Here is a 19,921-nt window from a genome sequence, read left to right on the forward strand (position 1 = left end):
TTGCATCTCCAAAAATGGTTAAATTAGCCATCTATTAAAGGGGTACTCCGGTGAAAAACTTTTTTTTTTTTTTTAAATCAACTGGTGCCAGAAAGTTAAACAGATTTGTAAATTACTTCTATTAAAAAACCTTAATCCTTCCTGTACTTATTAGCTGCTGAATACTACAGTGGAAATTCTTTTCCGTTTGAAACACAGAGCTCTCTGCTGACATCATGAGCACAGTGCTCTCTGCAGACATCTCTGTCCATTTTTAGGAACTGTCCAGGGTAAAAGGAAATCCCCATAGCAAACATATGCTGTTCTGGACAGTTCATAAAATGGACAAATGTCAGCAGAGAGCACTGTTCTCTTGATGTCAGCAGACAGTTCTGTGTTTCAAAAAGAAAAGAATTTCCGCTGTAGTATTCAGCAGCTAATAAGTACAGGAAGGATTAAGATTTTTTAATACAAGTAATTTACAAATCTGTTTAACTTTCTGGCACCAGTTTATTTAAAAAATATATTTTTATTATCACCTCAATTCCCTTTTTACTCAAAGTTTCAGAGAACATGGTTAAGATTTTGTAAGTAAACCGCAATGAAATACATTATTGTGCTTGTCTATTTGTAAATAGAAAATGAAAGATATAAATGAATGTTTTTATCATACGGCCTCATCTGCTTTTCCCAAAAGATCCACTGAAATCTCATTTCATTAAGGACCATAATAATAAAATAATCTTAAATTCTGTATGCAGCTTCAAGAAGAAATAAAAAATGTCATTTAACAGAAAGCATCTGGAGTCGGAGAAAAGTTTATATTTTAAATTTGTATTATTCTTTAACATCAACACACTCCTCACACTCCTTTGTATAGAACATACGTTACCCCTGCCTAAAGTACATATGAGTAGAACCAATGAGCACCAACTTACAGAAAAACACAAAGGGGGAAATTCATCATTGGCTTGGTCTTCAGTTTGGGGTATATTTTTCTTATATTTTTTCACATGTGCCACTTAGTGTAAAATTTTTGTGAATATTTAACATTTCTGTATCTCAAATGATTTTTTGCAAAACCAACTTTTTCTAACTGGTTGTGCATGTGGTTGTAAAAAAAAACAGGATTAGGTCATTTTTTTGTGGGATCTGACAGGTACGCTTAAAAATTTTTCTGTTGATTTTACAGCTCTTATGCAGACTATGCATTTCCATGGTAACAGACAACAAACAAACTTAGTGAAGTCTGATTCTGCAGTTATATTCCCTTCTGTCCTCTATGTACCGCATTTTTCGCCGTATAAGACGCACTTTTTCTTCCCCAAAACTGGGGGGGGGAAAAGTTGGTGTGTCTTATATGGCAAATACACATTAAAACCCTGTCCTATTGCGGCGGTCCCTGCTGCCATCAACGGCCGGGACCCGAGGCTAATACAGGACATTACCGATCGCGGTGATGCCCTGTATTAACCCTTCAGATGCGGCGATCAAAGCTGACCGCCGCGTCTGAAGCGAAAGTGACACTAACCCGGCTGCTCAGTCGGGCTGTTCGGGACCGCTTACAGGACACCGGGAGGGACCTTACCTGCCTCCTCGGTATCCGATCGGCAAATGACTGCTCCGTGCCAGGATCCCCTGCATGGCCGGCGCTCTTCTTCGTCGTCATCACGTCGTCGTGCATGCTGTCCCGTCATCCAATAGGAGCGGCGTGCGTATCGACGTGATGGCGGCGATGGAGAGCGAGGATACTGTGCAGCAGAGACGTTCCGGAGCGACTGGGACACCACGTGGATGGAGCGACAGCGATGGAGGGCGACATCCAGGGCAGCTTTGACCTCATGCATGTAGTGGCAGGTTGTAGTTTCAATTTTTCATGTATAGATGTTTTGCAACATCGGGGGGGGGGGGGGGGCACAGCTTGAGACCCCTGATTTAGAATGTGCACAAAGCTATTAGACTCCCAGTGCTGAATGATGCACCCGTGATACAAAAAATTCTCTTCTATTCAATTCGACAAGGGCGCAGTAAAGCTGAGCCCACAGTCCATCTGTTAGTGCAAATGAGGTAACACTACAGTAAGGATGAAATTGTTGAAGCATAGAGTAATTTTAAAAGGTCAATGTATTTCCGACAGTGAAATAATCATAGTTAGCGCAAGGCTTATTGTCAGCATTCTGTCACTTGAGCTACAACAGCAATGAAAGCTCATCAGCAAAAATATTTGGGAGCTGGTCAGTGCACTTCTTTTCTGTTCTCTTGAAAATGATTTAAATTTACATAATTTACATTTACATTCTATTATATTGCAGACGTATTGTAAAGATTTGGTGAAGTTCAAAGCATTTTTTTTTTCCATTTCGCCCACTGTAGACTGCTCTTATCAATTTATGTTGCTTTAACTTTTTTGGCAAAAACTTTAGAAAACTTTTAAGTGACGTGAAAAAATCAGTCTAGTAACCGGCTACATTCCAGCATGAATTCTTATTCCGGAGTTTAACTCCTTAACCCCTTCAGGACCAAACCCATTTTGGCCTTAAGGACCAGAGCGTTTTTTGCACATCTGACCACTGTCACTTTAAACATTAATAACTCTGGAATGCTTTTAGTTATCATTCTGATTCCGAGATTGTTTTTTCGTGACATATTCTACTTTAACATGGTGGTAAATTTTTGTGGTAACTTGCATCCTTTCCTTGTGAAAAATCCTAAAATTTGATGAAAAATTTGAAAATTTTGCATTTTTCTAACTTTGAAGCTCTCTGCTTGTAAGGAAAATGTATATTACAAATAAAAAATAATTTTTATTCACATATACAATATGTCTACTTTATGTCTGCATCATAAAAGTGACGAGTTTTTACTTTTGGAAGACACCAGAGGGCTTCAAAGTTCAGCAGCAATTTTCCAATTTTTCACAAAATTTTCAAACTCACTATTTTTCAGGGACCAGTTCAGGTTTGAAGTGGATTTGAAGGGTCTTCTTATTAGAAATACCCCACAAAAGACCCCATTATAAAAACTGCACCCCCCAAAGTATTCAAAATGACATTCAGTCATCATTTTAACCCTTTAGGTGTTTCACAGGAATAGAAGCAAAGTGAAGGAGAAAATTCACAATCTTCATTTTTTACACTCGCATGTTCTTGTAGACCCAATTTTTAAATTTTTACAAGGGGTAAAAGGAGAAAATGTATACTTATATTTGTAGCCCAATTTCTCTCGAGTAAGCACATACCTCATATGTCTATGTAAAGTGTTCGGCGGGCGCAGTAGAGGGCTCAGAAGGGATTTAGGAAGCCCTTATGGTGCCAGAACAGCAAAAAACCCTCACATGGCATACCATTTTGGAAACTAGACCCCTTGAGGTAGGTAACAAGGAATAAAGTGAGCCTTAATACCCCACAGGTGTTTCACGACTTTTGCATATGTAAAAAAAAATTTTTTTTTTCACTAAAATGTGTGTTTCCCCCCAAATTTCACATTTTTCCAAGGGTTAATAGCAGGAAATACCCCCCAATATTTGTAACCCCTTCTCTTCTGAGTATGGAGGTACCCCATAAGTTGACCTGAAGTGCACTATGGGTGAACTACAATGCTCAGAAGAGAAGGAGTCATATTTGGCTTTTTGAGAGCAAATTTTGCTCGGGGGGCATGTCGCATTTAGGAAGCCCCTATGGTGCCAGAACAGCAAAAAATACCCACATGGCATACCATTTTGGAAACTAGACCCCTTGAGGAATGTAATAAGGAATAAAGTGAGCCTTATTACCCCACAGGTGTTTCATGACTTTTGCATATGTAAAAAAAAAAAAAAAAAAATCCACTAAAATGTGTGTTTCCCCCCTAATTTCACCTTTTTGCATGGGTTAATAGCAGAAAATACTCCCCAAAATTTGTAACCCCATCTCTTCTGAGTATGGAGGTACCCCATAAGTTGACCTGAAGTGCACTATGGGCGAACTACAATGCTCAGAAGAGAAGGAGTCATATTTGGCTTTTTGAGAGCAAATTTTGCTCGGGGAGCATGTCGCATTTAGGAAGCCCCTAGGGTGCCAGAACAGCAAAAAAAAACACACATGGCATACCATTTTGGAAACTAGACCCCTTGAGGAACGTAACAAGGGGTACAGTGAGCATTTGCCCCCCACTGGTGTCTGACAGATCTTTGGAACAGTGGGCTGTACAAGTTTTCATTTTCATGGACCACTGTTCCAAAGATCCGTCAGACACCTGTGGGGGGTAAATTCTCACTGCACCCCTCATTACATTCCGTGAGGGGTGTCGTTTCCGAAATGGGGTCACATGTGGGGTTTTGTTTTTTTTGCGTTTGTCAAAACCGCTGTAACAATCAGCCACCCCTGTGCAAATCACCTCAAATGTACATGGTGCGCTCTCCCTTCTGGGCCTTGTTGTGCGCCCCCAGAGCACTTTGCGCTCACATATGGGGTATCTCTGTAGTCGGGAGAAATTGCGTTACAAATTTTGGGGGGCTTTTTTCCCTTTTACCTCTTGTGAAAATGTAAAGTATAGGGCAACATCAGCATGTTAGTGTAAAAAATAAAAAATTTTTACACTAACATTCTGGTGTAGACCCCAACATTTCCTTTTCATGAAGGGTTAAAGAAGAAAAAGCCCCCCAAACCTTGTAACGCAATTTCTCCCGAGTACAGCGATACCCCATATGTCGCCCTAAACTGTTGCCCTGAAATACGACAGGGCTCCAAAGTGAGAGCGCCATGTGCATTTGAGGCCTAAATTAGGGATTTGCATAGGGGTGGACATAGGGGTATTCTACGCCAGTGATTCCCAAACAGGGTGCCTCCAGCTGTTGCAAAACTCCCAGCATGCCTGGACAGTCAACGGCTGTCCGACAATACTGGGAGTTGTTGTTTTTCAACAGCTGGAGGCTCTGCTTTGGAAACAGTGGCGTACCGGACGTTCTTATTGGGGGAGGGGGGCTGTGTAGGGGTATGTGTATATGTAGTGTTTTTAACTTTTTATTTTATTTTGTGTTAGTGTAGTGTAGTGTTTTTAGGGTACAGTCGCATGGGCGGGGGATTACAGCGAGTTTCCGAGTGCAAAATTTGCTGCATCTGAAGATGCGAGAAACCCACTGTAAAAGCCTCGCCCATGTGAATGTACCCTGTACATTCACGGGGGTGGCGGGGCGGGGGGGGGGGGGGGCTTGCATCAGCTGTTGCAAAACCACAACTCCCAGCATGCATGGTCTGTTAGTGCATGCTGGGAGTCATAGTTTTGCAACAGCTGGAGGCACACAGGTTAGGAAACACTGAGTTAGAAACAGACATTGTTTCCCAACCAGTGTGTCTCCAGTTGTTGCAAAACTACAACTCCCAGCATGCCCAGACAGCTGAAGGGCATGCTGGGAGTTGTAGTACGGCAACATCTGAAGGGCCAGATGTTGCTGAACTAAAACTCCCAGCATGCCTGGACAGTCAGTGCATACTGGGAGTTGTAGTTTTGCAACAGCTGGAGGAGCACAGATTGGAGACCCTTATACAATGGTCTCCAAACTGGGACCCTCCAGATGTTGCAAAACTACAACTGCCAGCATGCATGGTCTTTTAGTGCATGCTGGGAGTTATAGTTTTGCAACAGCTGGAGGCACACAGGTTAGGAAACACTGAGTTAGAAACAATGTTTCCCAACCAGTGTGTCTCCAGCTGTTGCAAAACTACAACTCCCAGCATGCCCAGACAGCTGAAGGGCATGCTGGGAGTTGTAGTTCGGCAACATCTGAAGGGCCAGATGTTGCTTAACTAAAACTCCCAGCATGCCTGGACAGTCAGTGCATGCTGGGAGTTGTAGTTTTGCAACAGCTGGAAGAGCACAGATTGAAGACCATTATACAATGGTCTCCAAACTGAGGCCCTCCAGATGTTGCAAAACTACAACTCCCAGCATGCCCAGACAGCCAAAGGCTGTCTAGGCATGCTGGGAGTTGTAGTTTTCAGACTCCTAGAAGCAGCAGTGAAGATCTTCACTGCTGCCTCTGAGGACCACATACTTACCCGTCGCTGCTCGTCCACGTGGCCGGTCCCGCGCTGCTCCTCGGTCCCGCCGCTGGATCAGGTAAGTCCGCCGGTCCCCACGTGTTCCCCCCCGAATGCCGCAGGTCCCCGCGAGCCCCTGCAGCCTTCGTCCCCCGTTCTGCCCGACTTCCAGGGGCGGGCAGTGCGGGGGATCTGAACTTTCACCCCAGATCACTGTGATTGGTCCACAGGGACCAATCACAGTGATCGCTGACCAGGACCATCAATTGATGGTCCTGGGGGTGAAGCAGAAGTTGTCCCCTGCTGGAAACAGCGGGACTTCTGCCAGTTAACCCGTGCGATGCTGCGCATCGCCGGGTTAACTGAATGTCATTTATAAACGCCGGGATGCGCGAACGCACTGCACAACCCGGCGTTTATATATGACATTCTGCGGGAAGGGGTTAAAGGGTTACACCACTCCCCCAGCATTTGGAACATTTTGTTCCGAACGCTGGGTGCTGGCTGCGGGCAACACCTCTTGTGATGTCACACCATGCCCCCTCGTGATGTCACACCACACCCCCTCAATGCAAGTCTATGGGAGGGGGCGTGACATCACGACCCCCGCAGCCCACATCCAGCATTCGGAACAAAATGCTCTGAACGCTGGGGCAGTGGAGTACCCCGTTAAGGTTTTTTTTCATTTTTGCACTTTCATTTTTTCCACCTCACCTTCGAAAAATCATAACGCTTTAAATTTTCCACCTACAGACCCATATGAGGGCTTTTTTTCTGTGCCACCAATAATGACATGTATCATTTCCCCACAAAATCTAAGGTGAAACAAAAAAATTAATTATTTATGGGGCCAAATAAAAAAAAAAATGAAAAAACAGCATTTTGTAAGTTTTGGGGGCTTCCGATTCTATGCAGTGCACTTTTTGGTAAAAGTGATGCCTTATCTTTATCCTGTAGGTCCATATGATTACAACAATACCCAAATTATATAGGCTTCATTTTGTTTTACTTCTTTTAAAAAATAACTTTTTCTACAAAAAATTGCATGTTTAAAAATGTCCTCTTCTGACCCATAAAACTTTTTTTTTTTTTCCATATTCAGGGATATGCAAGTGACAGGTATGGGCCCTCTCGCTGTCCCCTCAGCTGTTCAGGACACCGCGATTTCGCCACAGCGGTCCCAATCAGCCCACTGAGCTAACCGGCATTACTTTTTTCACGTTTAACACGCTGCAGCCAACTTTGATTGCAGCATCTAAAGGTTAATACTAGACATCAGCCTGATCATCATGTCTCGGGACCCACCGAGTATGAAGCACTCTGTGCTCCTGAGCGTGTTTTTATAAAACAGGAAACAGCAAACATTTCTATGTGGAGTCCGCAGAAATAACAGACATGTGGACACTGGAATTTGAATCTCCGTGCCAAATGTTTTCGGTGCAGAAATTCTACTATGTGAACAGCGCAGCAGAATCCCATTGAAATCAAAGAGGCTCTACTGCTGCAGAATCTCAGTGTGGAATTCCAATGCGGAATTCTGCACAAAAATTCCATTGTGTGAACATAGCCTTAGGATAATCATTGTGTAAATCTTGATATGTTAACGATATCTGTAAAAAGTTAAAATGGTTAGGAACCAGGCAGTAAGCACTCAACTGATCAACAGAACAAACTGGCTGTGGAGCTCTGCTGAACGTCATGCCCCTTTAACTTTTGGCTCCTAGAAGTGTTGAGTGGCTGAGGAAAGCTAATAAAAGATTGTCGGCAGATGAGATAAAAAAAAGGTTTATCTAATCTATTACTTCTATACTATTTTTTTTGAGGATAGATACATGTTTACTGTAGATTTATCATTCACATTTGTTAGAAGTTTGTTTTAGTGATGGCAGAATAAAGATGGCTATGGTCATCGTAGTGGTTGTTGTGGGTCTCAGTGTCTGGGAACCCACCATTAAGCCTTAAAAGGACAGTTACATTTTAATATTTTCCTTTACAAAGATCTAGAATGTTACCAATCTAACAAGTATAAAACATATAGTATGAACAACCCAGGTTTCCCTAGGCTATCTTTACGCACAAATTTTTCCCTGACATATTTTTGCTGCGTTAAATAATCCTGTAATTTTTTTTCGACCATTTTTCCCTATTAAGTGGGCCCGCTTTTAGTTTCTGTCTGTATTTTTAGCTTTTGTTATTTTTCATGAATTGTTTTGTATTTCTTTTTTCATTTTGCATACACCTGCCCCCCAGCCAATAATGGCAAACAGGAGACTAGAGGTTGTAGGCGGAGCCATCCAGGGTCAGGGGGAAGGGCCATCCAGGGTAAAGGGCGTAGTCATCTAGGGTCAGGGGGCAGTGCTACCACCTGCCCGTGGAAGACAGGCTGCAGGATATGCAGCTCATCTATGAGCAGTGAAAGGCAGCAGTGATTAGTGCTAACACAGTACATTACATTACAATACTATTGTGTGAGCAGGAGGCAATGTTAGGCACAACCTCCACAGTACTGCACAAATCGGACTTCTGCTCACATAGGGGGAGATTTATCAAAACCTGTGGAAAGGAAAATTGCCCAGTTGCCCATAGCAACCAATCAGATTTCTTCTTTCATTTTTTAGAGGCCTTGTTAAGAATGTAAGAAGAAAGCTGATTGGTTGCTATGGGCAACTGGGCAACTTTGCCTCTGCACACGTTTTGATAAATCTTCCCCATAGTTGTTATGTCAGGCAGCCCCAAGACCCAAGGCTATAGATGCGAGGAGAGTGATATAGTTACATGGTCTGGGGGAATGTCCTGGTGGTAGGCCCCTTCTCTGACCCAGCATCTAAGCAATGTACTAGCAGTGAAAGGCATTAAAGGGGTAAGGGCAGAAGAAGACCCTTTTTATGTCTTTGTGTGCATGGGCCTGTGTGCCTGTAAAAAAATATTTTTAAACAAGTAAAAATTGTTCTTGTATTAAAAAAAAGTAGGATGTAAAAAAAATACAACCATTTTTCATAGGCTGTGTGCACAGACAACCACTATTCCATAGACTTAAATCAATAAATCAGGCATTGCTGCACCTGCCCCACACGCTGTATGCAGAAATCTACACAAGCTCCATGCTGGAGTTGATTTCCGCCAAAATATATATTAGGAAAAATTAGATGCAGGATTAGATCACGCCTATTTTACAATAAACCACACAAAAGGGCAAAAAGGACATCCAAAAATTGCACAAAAATTTTCATTTTTTTCTAAAGCCAAAAACAGGTTTAATAAATCAAAAAATGATTCATACCAAGCTAGAAAAGTTTAATTCTACCCCAGTCATAATTTTCATAAAAATGCGTTGTATCACCATGCAGATATGTCACTGGTTGGATTCCAGAACTAACCATTAAAGGACTATACAGTCTATTACATTTAACAAACCAAATGTGGCATCACTTTTTTGGAGGCATTTAGAATGGCCTTTGTTTTCAATACAGTAGTATCCACCAAGTTATCCATACCCCTTATATTTAAAGTAGAAACAAAGCAGAATCCTCTACGTTTTTAGTTGCTTGCTATCTTACATTATTGGCTTCTGAAAACACATATTGAATGGCTTTTCATTTCCGAGAGGTTTTGCTTCTAGATCAGAGTTCACATCTTGTATTGTGGTATGAGCGCTTCTAATCTACTACCATTCTGTAGACATGTTTTGCTGGATTTAATAAGAATGACCTAATTGCAGAGAGATAAACCCTTACCATCTCTTATTTACTTTTTTTCCTATGTCAGTGGTTTTACTTGCAATGTTCTTTGGAAGCTACGTGACATTTTTTTTCATTTTCAAAAACATTGCTTTTTTGAAATTGTACAAGCTGTGCGATTATAATCTTTTATTCGAAAATAAACTCTGATTTATATATAACATGAACAGTCTAATTCTAAACTGTGCTACTGTGCAGATGCTTACAGTGATGCTTTAAGTGGTTGTCTATTTAAAAAAAATAAAATGATATACCCTATTAGAGATTTTAAATTTATAGGAGTTCTCTATTCACATGTTCCTCAACAACTCCTAGTCTAGGTGGACAACAGTTAGTCTTTCACTATTAAGGAACTGTCATGTCTTCCATTACAAAAACAATCCTTAGATTTGAACTGTTTAATTCTTAACTTTCCCTGTGGTGACGCTGCAGCGAAATTGAACAATTACTGCTGGGTTGCCCTACAGATTACAGCAGATTACGTGTGTGTGTGTGTGGGGGGGGGGGGGGGGGTTCTAAAGAATAGGTATAGTCTGAAATGGTTCTTTTAATAGGATACCATAAGATAATTTGTAAGGCATTGGTTGCATTATGAAAAACCAGTCATTGGGACAGAACCTTATTCATATTACTTGATAATGTTACATACATAGTTACATAGTTTATAATGTTGTAAGAGGAGGCTATAAAGTTCAACCCATATTTATTTTGTGTCCCCACTTTTTATTCTGTGTTGATCCAGAGGGAGGCAAAAAACCCTTATGAGGCTGATGCCAATTGACCCATACCAGGGGATCCACATTTTCTCCCTATAGGCCCCTTTTGAACTCTTTTATTGAGTTCACCATGACAACTTCCTTTAGAAGGCAATATTAGAGTACAGCATGACATGTATGGCCTTTTTTCATTTTTAGCCCTTTCGGCCAATTAGCATTAATTAAAATGGTCTTGTAATACTTTCTCTTGCAACCCTGACATTGATTTTAAAGAGTCAAAAGCTCAGCGTTCTTGCCCCCTTGTTTGACACAGAGCTTTGACAACCTAGTGGGTGCAATGATGCTCTTTGGTTCACTTCTTATAGGACCCAACTGTAAGCTCTTATGCTCATTGGCCTTAATATGACTATAGATATGGAAGTGTGCCATGTTGCATTAGATGACATATTACAGAGATATACCCCTTAATAAAGGTAACAGTCTAGCCCAAAGCCACTTAGTAACTGCCCTTTTAACTGTGGTCATTAATAGGCTTTGGCCAAGGCTAGGGGTTAGAAGAGCACTGGATGAAAGCACCATAAGACGACAGAAGGGGGAGATATTCAACAACTGGCTTATTCTGAGGAAGTATAAACACTGAGGCAATGTCCCCTCAGAAAAAAAAAATAACAATAAAAACCATGGGTGAGCTTTCTGAAAATGTGGCACTTATCATTTTGGCCAAATTTGGCACAGAATATCTGACAAAATCAGGACTGAAGTTGATTTACTATGCCACCATACAGACTCTGCCATTTCAAAGATGCCTACAGCTTCACACAATGCATTGTTTTGTTTTTTTTTTTTTTTTTTTTTTACTAAAACCTGGAGGAAATAAAAAATAATAGTCTTATAGTTTAAACTTAAAAAAAATTATCCACTTCCGGATTTACTGTGTGCAGTCTGGTATTGTGGCCAGATTTTTTGCCCTCAGTTTATTTCTGTGATTTTCTTTTAAATAAAACTAGGATACAGCTAACAGACAAGGAGAAGTTTGCAGAGTTGTCCTTCCATTATTAATCAAACAAGGTCTTATATTGTCTGGAAAAATATACATAAGCTGCTTAGCTCCACCGTGAATAGATTTGTTTGTTGGTGGAACTGGTAGAAGAGATTATCCAAGAAAGTCGAGAAGCTAATACAAATGTGAATGCTCTACATTTCCAGCAAGAAGATAGGAATCGTAAGTATTGAATTTTTCACACCGTGGTGTGGATGCAAAGCTGCATAGCTCACTGATAGAAGGTCTGAATTGACCCGAAACATAAAATAATCCCATACAATGCAAAAATCCATTGTCTATTATTTATTTATATTGCGTTATAATGTCTGTGGCTTATGTAAATAGGGGTTTGTTCTGCTTGCTTTGGATAGGATTGGTTTCAAATCTATTCTCTATAGAATCTTTTGCTTTGAAGAATCTGCAGATCCCCTTTTAAATAACAACTTAATGTGTTTTCGTTCAAAGACATCATGGTGCTTAATAGGTTCTCAATATCTTGCATGTGACTATGCACGCAGATTATACAAAGTAGTTTTGAAATATAACAATTGGTTATGAAAAGTTATGAAAAAGTTTATGAAAAAGTACATCAATTATGAAATTATTTAAAGGTGAAATTTTCATATGACGGTAAAGGTGACCATAAGCTTTATATAACTGTTGACTGAACATTTACTTGGCCAGCAGTTACCTCCTGACCTATTCGTACAGATGACTGGTCGGCATGGCCAAATGTTTATGTTTCCTCTATGGGGAGGGATAAGCCACAGCCAGACAGCTCTGGCAGTAGCTTATCTCTCCCAGAACATACTGGTCATGCTGTTAAAATCCAACAAGCCCAAATCTTCTGTTTAAAGTGTATGGTGGCCTACAAACTCTCCACCAAGTTGATGATGTCAGTAGAGAGTCAGAAGGCCACCGTACACTTTAAACATTTGGCCAACATTAGTCTAAGGTGAATGTCTACATTGAGTCCAGTTTTGAGTAATCCAGTTGTGACTGTGTATACTTATTATGACGATCTCCTTAACAATATGTCAGGAATTTCCCAAGAATCAAATTTGTAATGTTTATGATGATATATATATATATATATATATATATATATATATGTATATCTACCAGCCTGACCATCACTTTCATAGTGGAGTAGTGGTCTTTAACCTAGTCAATGAGTTGTCAACAAGGGGAGGATAAGGAGCAAGAATGTCAAGAGAAGGAGGCAATTTTTCTAAATGAATGTATTTGTAAAAGAAATGCCCTACAAGTTTGACTGCATTAATATAGTTGGGAATAACCCTTTAAGAGATTAGGAAGCACTGAACTAGAACAAAGTAGTGTCAAGTAACTATGCTTTCAGTCTTCAACATCTAGAAGATTCTACTTGGCCTTACAAAGCCCATGACTCATGATGTATGTGGAAGTCCGGAGGCCAGGATACACTTTAAACAGTGGCCAACTTTATCAGAGGTGAATGTCCTCCCATTAGTCCAGTTTTGAGTAAGGGTATGTTCACATTGCGGAGGTGGGGGGTAATGGGCTGGGGGTGGCTTGTGGGGAGTGAATTCAGCGAGCAGAAATCCCATCTGGCGGCCGCCACCGCAAATACTTAGGTGGTAGGGACTGTTCGGCACTGTACCGTCACCATTGATGGCTATGCAGTGCTCGCGGACTTCCGCGCAAAGAATGGACATGTTCTTTGCGCGGAAGTCTGCGGAACAATTTCAGTGGCGGAATTCAGTCTGCTGCTGAAATTCCGCAGTGTGAACGTGTCTCGCGGGATACCCGTTCACACTGATGGGAATGTTCCCTGCGCAGAAGTCCACTCGTGGAATTCCGCGGGAATTCCACAGTGTGAAGATTTACCCAAAGATTTACTATCCATTAGTCACTGATCTGTTAAATGCTTATTTGCTTTATATACTCAACACATTTTTACAGGAAGATGCTCCACCATGAACTATTGTGTTCTACCAATTCTTTAAAAGCCATGGGGCTTGCAAACCCAGCTATGTGGCTCGCCATAGGAGCACTAAGTTGTGACCGTGTATACTTCAAATAATATGACAATGTAATTTATAAAATGGCAGACATTTCCTAAGAATCAGATTTCTTACTTAAAGGGGTACTCCAGTGGAAAAAACATTTTTTAAATCTACTGGTGCCAAAAAGTTAAACAGATTTGTAAATTACTTCTATCATAATCCTTCCAGTACTTATCAGCTGCTGTATGCCCCTGAGAAAGTTGTATAGTTATTTTCTGTCTGACCACAGTGCTCTCTGCTGACACCTCTGTCTGTGTCAGGAACTGTACTTCCAGTCTTCAACATCTAAAAGATTATCCTTGGCCTTACAGAGCCCAATACTGCAGGGTTAAAGTAAGATCTCTAGAAAATAGTATAAAAAATGTGAAGGGCCATGGGATTTGTCTGTTTATGTCAGATTGAATAGTGTTTGCATTAGAACTCTTGGATCAATTATGTATAATTTAGGTGAATTGAAGCCCTGAAAAATCTTCGTCTCTAACCATGATATAGCATCTCCTAAGATACAATTGATAATTCAAATTCTTTGACTTAAAAAAAAACCTGATATATATGTCATATAAATAGCAAAACAGATGACACATTATGGGGGAGGGAGGGTTGTAAAAGTGGAGATAATATAAAAGATGTCCTCTGAGACAACATGTCATTATGATGACACTTTTAAATTAACAACCTAATTTGTTTTGTCAAGTATAAACTCCGGTTTGTCCTGTACCATAACCCGACATTTCAGTGTAGGGATAAAGTCATGAGAACGTGGAGCCAGATCATTCCTCACTGCAGCTCAAGTGCAATCAGGAATTTTGACGCTCAAAAATTGGCTTATTTACTCTGCAAAACATCTCAAGCCGGTGTCACAGGTGGAAGTTGTTGAGTCTCATCTCTATTTTAATGTTTGTCTGTGCACACTGGTGCATGCCGCCAGTGTTTCATCCATTTCACACCAGTAAAGCCCTTCTTTATAACCTTTGTGTGATTTGAACTGAATTGTATAAAATAAGGTGTTTTTCTTCTATGGAAGCATTTCTTCTGGTCTTCATTATATGCTGTGGCCCAGAGGAGTCTGCGGTTTGCCAATCTAAAGGCAAATTTGTTTATCAATATTTATTAAATGCAAAGTCATTTTACTTTCCAAAGTACGGATGTCTGTAATGAAAGAGAAAAAAGTACTCTGTGCTGAATCAGCCAACTGAAAGTAATAATGGAGGATATTTATTAAGACTGATATTCCATGTGCAAACCTTAAAGGGGTTCTCCGCCCCTAGACATCTTATCCCCTATCCAAACGATAGGGAATAAGATGTCTGATCGCGGTGGTCTGGGACTCAATCTCCCTGCTGCAACCAGCATTCCTTTATAGAGTGTCGGGTGCATCGCTGGAGGCTCGTGACGTCACGGTCACGCCCGTTTGTGATGTCACGGTCACGCCCGCTCATGATATCATGGCCACGCCTCCTCAATGCAAGTCTATGGGAGGCGTGACGGCCGTCAAGCCCCCTTCCATAGACTTGCGTTGAGCGGTTGTGGCCGTGATGTCACGAGCCTCTGCCCCGCATCCTTTGGATAGGGGATAAGATGTCTAGTGGCAGAGTACTTTGACTAATTTCCCCACTTATCAGGAACATGCAGACAAATATTCACCACAAATGAACAGAGCGCACAGCATGTGAGCAGCCAGTGCTCCATTCTTTCTCTACAGGACTTACGAACACTGCCAACCCCAGCATTACAGATCCTCTGGTTTTCAATAAGGTGCCCATTTTGGTTAAAAGTTTATAATTGTATCCTTTTGACAAGTATTTCTTAAATACCATTTTTCTAGGGTAAATGGCAATTTCAAAACCGCTATTGGATATTTCTTCTCACTACCATTTCTACGTAACTCTGAGAACTAGTTTTCTGTATAATTTTTTATTATACAACACTTTCTTAACGTATTCCTTGGCCTAATTGGGGTTTAGGCAACACCAGTAACCTTGGGCACATATCTAGCTATAGTGAGCTATACTAGTATTTTCTATTTATATAGAATTTCAAAACCACCTGCTGCTGTATGCCTGCTGGATCTGTGCTGTACCCAATTTATTTTAAAGAGCCAACTGGAGTAACAAACTGACTCCGTTCAGCTCATTGAAACAAATGGAGTAGGGCCCAGTTACGGCAGGGAAATGGCAGCAGGTGGTTTTCAAATTCTACTGCTGGATTCAGTTGCCAGAGAGTAAATACAAGGTATGAATGCACCCTTAACCAAATATACAATCTTTAAAAAAAAAAAAAGTTGTAACCATTTTTTTGTACAATGTAAGTCTTTGGAAACAGGATGTTGTGGGAAAAGCATCCTTTTGCATCCTGTGAAACCATTCTTTTTTGCATCAGTTTTTTTTCCTCAAAAAATTTGCAATTGACTTTAAGGCTATGTTCATACAGCATAAAATGTGCAGAACGTCTGTACGGAAAACGTGTGGACATTCTGCACATTTAAAAAATGTGGTGGGCACCAATGTCTTATGAAGACTGAAATTTAGACAGATACTATGCTATACAGATTTATAATATAAAAGACCACAACACAGAGTGTTGTGTAGCATAGTACATGTCTAAATTTCAGTCATAATGTATTAGTAGATATTATGGCACTTGTTACTTCCAGAAACGTAATTCTTTCTCACATTACAACCTGTTCATCAAACCATGAGGTAATTTTATGACCTTCAAGATGAAGCCGTGCATGGAACAATATGGCCTGTGTCTAAATTGTGTTCCCAATAATAATTGTAATATGTGATTAACATTTCCTTTGTTGGAAAGGTGGTTTTTAAATGGAGGTGATAGAAAGTCAGATCACCCGATAATTGTTTCCATTTCTAAAGATTTGAGTCTAAGTTATAAATGCCACAATTTACTGCACTTGGTTGAGAACAAATGCAAAGCAAAAAGAGAGAAATGTAGTCAATTTCATGCCAATTGCCTCCAGATAAAGCCTCACACATCCAAGAAGAAGAGTGCCTTTTGAAATATACCACAGGTTAAGTTGTCCCTCTCTGCTAAAATCACCTTGGTAACATGAAACATCCAATATAATTTGTCAAATGAGCCATCTACCAACAAAGAAACAACAAGTGTAATAGTTATCATTATTACCCTAATATTCGTTCTCCATATAACACAGAATTTTTAGAGGGTGATCCATGGACTGAGCACCTCCTGTCAACATTGTTTAAGATGAACATGTGATGAATGGGATAGTGTCAGCACAACAGCAATAGAGCATGATGTCTTCCTGGAGATTTGGATAGAACAATTGTTCAGGTGGATAGCTGACAAGGATAATATAAAAAAAAAAAACAAAGGGTAGCAATATGGTGTACTAAGCAGAATTGTCCCGTTTTCCAGTCAAAGTCTTCTCATAAATCATATTCAATAGTTATAAGAAGTTTCCCATTCATCTCTGTTGAAAATACACAATAAAAATGTAAGTTATTGTTTATGGTGGAAAACAGGAAGTAGTGAGGACAGTCCCTCTGTCAATGGTCAATATTTCACGTAGCTCAAGGATGTCTGGATATGTGATAATCAATATATTAGTGACTTATTTCTATATAAAACTCAACATATGTTTGTACAGCCATGGCCATGAATGTTGGCACCCCTGAAATTTTTCAAGAAAATGAAGTATTTCTCACAGAAAAGGATTGCAGTAACACATGTTTTGCTATACACATGTTTATTCCCTTTGTGTGTATTGGAACTAAGCCAAAAAAGGGAGGAAAAAAAGCAAATTGGACATAATGTCACACCAAACTCCAAAAATGGGCTGGACAAAATTATTGGTACCCTGTCAGGGAGCATCAGTGTCAGCGCAAACTATCCGTCAACATTTAAATGAAATTAAATGCTATGGCAGGAGACCAGGAGGACCCCACTGCTGACACAGAGACATAACAAAGCAAGACTACATTTTGCCAAAACTGGAGTAAGCCAAAATCCTTCTGGAAAATGTTTTGTGGACAGATGAGACCAAGATAGAGCTTTTTGGTAAAGCACATCATTCTACTGTTCACTGAAAAACGAATGAGGCCTACAAAGAAAAGAACACAGTACCTACAGTGAAATATGGTGGAGGTTCAATGATGTTTTGGGGTTGTTTTGCTGCCTCTGGCACTGGGTGCCTTGAATGTGTACAAGACATCATGAAATTTGAGGATTACCAACGGATTTTGGGTCGCACTGTACAGCCCAGTGTCAGAAAGCTGGGTTTGCGTCAGAGATCTTGGGTCTTCCAGCAGGACAATGACCCCAAACATACGTCAAAAGGCACCCAGAAATGGATGGCAACAAAGCGCTTTAGAGTTCTGAAGTGGCCAGCAATGAGTCCAGATCTAAATCCCATTGAACACCTGTGGAGAGATCTTAAAATTGCTGTTGGGAAAAGGCGCCTTCCAATAAGAGACCTGGAGCAGTTTGCAAAGGAAGAGGGGTCCAACATTTCGGCTGAGAGGTGTAAGAAGCTTTTTGATGGTTATAGGAAGCGACTGATTTCAGTAATTTTTTTCCAAAGGGTGTTCAACCAAATATTAAGATAAGGGTGCCAATAATTTTGTCCAGCCCATTTTTGGAGTTTGGTGTGACATTATGTCCAATTTGCTTTTTTTCCTCCCTTTTTTAGTTTAGTTCCAATACACACAAAGGGAATAAACATGTGCATAGCAAAACATGTGTTACTGCAATCCTTTTCTGTGAGAAATACTTCATTTTCTAGAAAAATTTCAGGGGTGCCAACATTTACAGCCATGACTGTATGTATGCATGTTCCAGCATCACTTCAAAAAGGCCAAAGATATTTTCATGACACTGGGTACACATACAGGAGAATTAAATCCACCCTAACCCACACACATTTGCGAGTGTGGGTTTTTATGTATGAAGTCCCATGCAAGTCTATGGGGATTCCAGGACCTCTCCTGATCACGGTACTCTTGGGCTGCAGACATAACAGCAGGCAGGTGTAAAGAGTAGTTAGTGCAGGGGATGGGATATGAAGATGAGATGTGAGGTAGGGATATGAGATTGAGATTTAAGGTCGGGATATGAGGTTTGGATAAGAGGAAAGGACATGAAGAGAAGATATGAGGTTAGGATATGAGATAAGCATATAAGGACAAGATAGGAGGATGAGATATGAGGTCGGGATATGAGGTCAGAATATAAGGACAAGATATGAGGATGAGATAAGAGGACAGGATATGAGGTCAGGATATAAGGTTGGGGTTTGAGGTTGGAATATGAGGCTGTGACATTAGGTCAAGATATAAGGATGGGATGTGAGGACACAATATTAGGTGGGAACATAGGGGAATAGATATAAGGACAGGATAGGAGGTGTGAATATGTGGAAGATATATGAGGACAGGATAGAAGGTCGGCATATAAGGATGAGAGTGTGATTGTTGCTTTTCCTCTCCCACAAGGTTCAGGTAGGAAGACCGGGCAATGGCGAGTACTAGTTGTAGATCAATATTTTCATACACTCCCCATGTACAGTCAGCTGCATGCAGAAAAATAGAAGATGCTATGTAGGGCAGTGGTATAGCATGGGGGAGGGGGAAACCGGGATGGTTACCCTGAACACAAGATTCTTAGGGGCGCAAGATCTGGTGATCTGGGTGGGAAAAAGATAGGGGTGCTTTGGGAGGGGAGTGGACAGAGTTGGAGGACTGTAATGAAGAGCAGAGGGCAAAGTATACTGGGAATTGTACTGAGCAGCTGCACATGCAACAAATATATTGTGGGCGGTTTCAAAACTGGGGCAGACATGTAACCAATGCTATATCCTTTTTGCAGTATTTTTATATTTTGACATTAGAATATAGTGTTGCTCGCGAAAATTCGCAATGCAAATTTTATTCTCGAATATCGCATATTCGCGAATATTCGCGAATCTAGCACTATATATTCGTAATTACGAATATTCTTTTTTTTTTTTTTTTTCACAGTACACATCACAGTGATCATCCCTCTCTGCTTCCAGCTTGTGTGGTGTAAAGAAGGCTCTAATACTACTGTGTGAGACTGGCGTACGAATTTTCGCATATGCGAAAATTTGCATATGCTAATTTCCTCATATGCTAATTTGCACATATGTGAATTTTCATTTATGCTAATTTTTGCATATGCGAATTTTCGTATATGTGTATTTACGCATATGCGAATTTTCGCATATCTGAAAATAAACGCGAATATTACGAATATGCGAATTTAGAGAATATATGACGAATATTCGTCCATATATTCGCAAAAATATCGCAAATTCGAATATGGCCTATGCAATGGCCGGCAATCTGCAAATCTGCCACTATTGCAGATTTTCCACTGACCTATTGAA

The 19,921-nt window shown here is 40.5% G+C and overlaps 1 protein-coding gene and 1 long non-coding RNA gene across 6 annotated transcripts in view; one reads left to right on the forward strand and one right to left on the reverse strand.

Annotated features, from left to right (window-relative positions):
• Positions 1–19,921, forward strand: part of RALYL (RALY RNA binding protein like) — a 738,312-nt gene that overhangs the window by 567,049 nt on the left and 151,342 nt on the right. The window lies entirely within an intron of this gene.
• Positions 15,683–19,921, reverse strand: part of LOC130274202 (uncharacterized) — a 75,636-nt gene continuing 71,397 nt past the window's right edge. The window contains exon 4 of the long non-coding RNA XR_008844286.1: positions 15,683–16,987. This is a non-coding gene — a long non-coding RNA (uncharacterized LOC130274202). The remainder of the gene's footprint in view (positions 16,988–19,921) is intronic.

The sequence above is a fragment of the Hyla sarda genome, chromosome 5 (assembly GCF_029499605.1).
Source record: "Hyla sarda isolate aHylSar1 chromosome 5, aHylSar1.hap1, whole genome shotgun sequence".
NCBI classification, from domain to species: domain Eukaryota; kingdom Metazoa; phylum Chordata; class Amphibia; order Anura; family Hylidae; genus Hyla; species Hyla sarda.